The following is a 4978-nucleotide window of genomic DNA, read 5'->3' as shown; positions in this document are numbered from 1 at the left end:
GTCTTGCTAAAAATAGAAAGCATTCTCAGAACTCATGGTTGAAAACATTTTAAAATGTGAATACTCATTTCAGAATACATGTAGGATGATTCAAAATATATGTCACTTTTTTCCAGTAATACTATGACAAAACTATAATTTGAATTGAATTGAGTAAAGTTGATTTAATATAAAATGTATTTTGCAAAAACTTTTCACTTCTTTTTAAAGATCTGAACTTGGGATCTAGATCAGTGATGAGAACTCCCACCCACTGAAATCACTCCATTGATCCAAAATGTCAACTGTTTTATATTATTTTACTAGTGAGTTAACTGAAGCTCTTAGAACTTAAGTGATTAATTCATATTGCATAGCCAACATGTGTAATAGGCTGGTCTTTCTATTCTAAATTCCTCTATTTTGCACTTGTTTATCAGTAAACTAGTTTATTTAAAATTCAGCATGTTGTGGTGAGCTTGAGAAACTTAATCCAAAAAAAGACAGAGGCGCTTCTGTCTCTGAATGTCATATCTCAATGAGCTGTGGCCTTTAGTCATATATTTATGTATTTAGTAAGAATCTTACACATATATTGTCATGCATGACCTTAGGATGAAGGATGGCTTTATCCATGGGCAAAATAAATGGCTACAAAAATATATTGGCAAAGGAGGTACTAGACACTAATATCACTATTCCATCATTTAAAAAATATAATCAGATATTCTTCTTTGTTCCAGAATTTTTTTTTAGTCTTAATGATTCTTCTTTTAAAGCTCCAATATTCTCATAAAAAACACTTCTTGTTCTTTGGAGAAGGTAATGAATTTAAGAGAAAAAGCACTGGAAAAGAGCCCCAGTAGATATTTCATGCTTAGCCCATTTCTATCACAGTCAATACTTGTAGAACCTGGCATAAGTCCCTGTACAACTTAGAGCATCATTTTTTTTTTCATGTAAAAAAACAAGAAGATGCAATAGGAGCTTTTTATTGTTTAAATCTATGCCACATTAACAATTAATGCATTAGCAAGTACTAGTTGACCTCTTGAAAAAAATAGGTAACAAAAATAAGTTTTGGGAATAAGTATGAGGGAGGTTGAGCTATTGACATTCCAGGAAATAACAGAAGGCAATGGTAGAAAATATAAAGGAACCATGAAGACACCAAATAAAATAATGCCATTTTCCCCCTAGGACTGACCATACTCTTACATAGAAGATTACTCATAAAGAACTCAGGGTAGACATTGAAAAACACATATATAAGAGCTTCTCATCATCTACCTATTTTTAGTCTATTGAAGACTGGTAGGAAACCCATCACCAGAGATCAGTTCATTGAACTTGTGGGGAACATATTCCAAACAGTAGCTGTTTTTTCTCAACTCTATCTATATTGCTATATCTAACTATATTTCTAATGCCTTCTTTAGAGTCTTCTCCTAAAGAATAGTTCTGTTCATGATTGAATTTTCTGGAAGTTAATTTCTTTGTGGAAAAAAAAGCTAAAGAGATGATTTTTAAAGATTTTATTTGTCTTTTTTATTACTTCAGGAGCAGAATATTCTATCTGTGAGAAAATATATTGTTTAAATGAGGAGTAATTCAATGAATCTCAGGTGCTAAATGTGCTTCAATACTGCAAATACATATTTGGCTTTTTAAAAAGGTTTATCTTGACTATAGACAGAATATCAATGACCTTAGCTCTTGTATTTTAATTATGTACCTTTCTATCAATTCTAATTTATAACACAGTCACTAGGTACCTTGTGTGACCTTGGACAAGTCATTCTACTTTTGGTAACCTCACTTTGTTCCCCAATTCCCTCTTGAGCATTGTTTGGGTTTTAATAGTAGCAGAATATATATAAATGATAATTATTTTTCTTCTGGCCAGAAACCTTGAGGGTTTTCCCTCTCAGATGGATTCTTTTGAGAAGGTTAATTAGGTCATCTTTTGTCTCCATTCTTACTCAGCCTTTAATCCCTAAATAGGTGTTACCTCATATGTAGGAAAGACTTTAGTTTTAAAAGGCCAAGTTCTCCCATTGCATGACTTTGGAGAAGAGAGTGATAGGTTAATGACTTTGCATAATCCTGTTAAAGTTAAATACAATTCACATGTATGTCAAAATATCACTCTCCTTAAGCCATTGGTCCTCTCTAAAAATCCTCAGATACTTATTTCCTGGCTGTATGATGCGGACAAGTCACTTAACCCCAATTACTTCAGCAAAAAAATAAAAGGAATGACAACAGTAAAGGAATTGGAATAGATGTTGGAATTGGTGACTTTTAAGATATCTCTTTGCTCTAAATCTATGAATCTAATTTTCAGATTTCTAAACACTCTTGATTTCTTTAAATTCAATAAATCAAAAGCTCTAGATGTATTTTTTGCATATTGCTGATAATATATGAATCATGCAAAATTAGTAACAGTTCTGAAATTTTTCTAAATTCCATTCCAAAATTTCAGTCAACAATATCATCAAGAAAATTCTTTTAAAAAGTCATTTTTACATAGCAACAAAACTTTTCTTAATTTCCACATTGGCTTTCTACCTAAATAACTACTTTAAAAATAGAAAGGAGTTCCTAATAGTATTAAAAATTATAACATAAAGTTTCTAAGTAAACAAATAAGATAGAATAGATAATACCATCAAGGCAATTAAGTCCTGTTATGATACTTCATCATAAAATGGAGGTTACTTTGGGTTTTTGAGGACTGCATCAGAAGAATATAACTTTGGCAGGTCCTAGCAAACTAAAACACTTATGTTTCTAGACTGTTTCTATTAAGAAGATGTGGAAAATCTCAGCAATTACTTATGTGTGATATCAATGTTAGGTTTAAAAAGAAACTTTCTCACAATGTAATTGATCCTGAAATAAAATGAGGTATAACAGGTTCCTATTATTTGGAAGACTTCATAAAGAGACTAATTAATTGGGATATCATGTATGTTTTAATGGATGAAGTAGAAATACATTGAAGTTCCTTATAATTTCAAAATTCTGTGGTTGAGACATCTCTAAAGGTCTATAATCCAAGTCTGGCAAAGACTATAGAAAGGAAGGACTTGAGCTAAACAAGACTCCCAATAAACAGTCGAAAGTAGAAATTGTTTTGTGTGAGAGGAGAAGCAGGAGCAAAAAAACAAGAGCTAGAATGGATGCTCAAGAAACATGAGAGAGTTCAATTAACTGGAAAGATGGAGGATTTTATGTGACAGTATTAAGAAAAAAAAAATTGGAAAACTAAGGTGCCTCTTGATTATAGAGGGCATTAGATGACAGGGTAAGAAATTCACATGCACATATATGTACAATATGTGTATACATTCATGTGAATGTGTTGGAGATATATCTATGTATGGATGTATATGTGCACTACATACATACATACATATGTAGGTATATACATACCTGTGTAGCAAATGCATATATATATATATATATATATATATATCAAACTAGATGTTCATATATATATGAACATCTAGTTTGATAAATCTTTTTTAAATTATGCTTTTAAAAGTTGCAGATTGCTTCCTACTATATTTATAGCTAATCAAATGGACAAAATGATGACCTGATTTGATGTAAGAGATAAAGTAGTACTTCAACCTGCATGAACATCATATGTCTCCTCAGGGTGATTGTCTATGCAAAGTATCACTCAAAGCACTGGATAATTATGTTATTTAAAGATTCAAGTAATATGATTCTGAAAAGTAGCTTTTAGGCACATATATTTCAGTCCTATCATTAAACTAATTCAGTTTTTCTAGAATATATGACCTACCACCAGCAAAGGGACATTTTCAAGGCCTTCTAGGCAGATGTAATAGATGAGAGATTGTTGAAGAGGAATTCCTTGCAGAGAAAGATTTGTGAAATCCTGCAGTGAGCCAATGAAAAAATGCTCCAAAACTATCTTCCCTGCAGAGAAGGCTTTATCATTGACTGTCTGTTAGCATTTTATAGAAAACTGAGAATAAATGATAACTATTTGTGTATGTATTTATATATATATGCATATATATGCATGTATACATATATGTGCTGTTAATTATATATGTGTTTATGCATATGTGTGTATATATATATATATAATATATATATATATATATATATATATATATATATATATAAAATGCATATCTTTATCTATATATTGTTGCTGTTTACTTATGCTTTATGACCCCATGGGTTTGGCTTGTCATTTCTTCTTCAACTTTTTTTATAGATAAAGTAATTGAGGCAAATGGCTAAATGACTTGCCCAGGTTACCACAGATAATCTCTTAAAGTGAATTTGAACTCAGGTCTTTTGGACTCTAGGTCTGTCTATATGCTATATCACCTAGCTGATACATACACATGCACATACACTTATCAAAGATCATAAGTAATCACAAAAAAATTAGGGAGACTATAAAAATCACCTTGTGTTGTCATAAATTCCTTTCATTACTAATTGTTAATTTCTAATAATAACCAGTAATAATTATTAAAGTATTAGTTGAAATTTTATGCATAATTATAATTATTAACATTCTTAACATATTTCAGTTGATATTTGTACAATACTTTCAGTTTTTTCTATCTAATTTTATATATATATTTGTGCCTATTATGTAGGGGTATGTGTGTGTGTGTGTGTGTGTGTGTGTGTGTATGCAGAAAAGAAGCATTTAAAATTAAGGAGATAAAAGGCAACCCAAATTATACCATTTTCAACAAGAGGGTCTTTTGCATTCTTAATCATCTTCAGCTATGAAACTCTGATCTCCTATATTTTTTCCTAGTACAAATTGGTTTTTAATTCCATTCACTCTCACACACCATTCTTATGTGATCCACCTAGTAGTCCTATACAGAAAATGCTATTATTATCCCCTCTTTCACAGATGAGGAAGCAGTGACAGATAGTTGTTAAGAGATTTGTCCAGAGACATGCTGCTAGTATAAATATCTGAAGA

Source organism: Antechinus flavipes, chromosome 3, assembly GCF_016432865.1.
Source record: "Antechinus flavipes isolate AdamAnt ecotype Samford, QLD, Australia chromosome 3, AdamAnt_v2, whole genome shotgun sequence".
Classification (NCBI taxonomy): domain Eukaryota; kingdom Metazoa; phylum Chordata; class Mammalia; order Dasyuromorphia; family Dasyuridae; genus Antechinus; species Antechinus flavipes.
The sequence above is the reverse complement of the archived record's forward strand: the minus strand, read 5'-3'. Positions refer to the sequence as shown.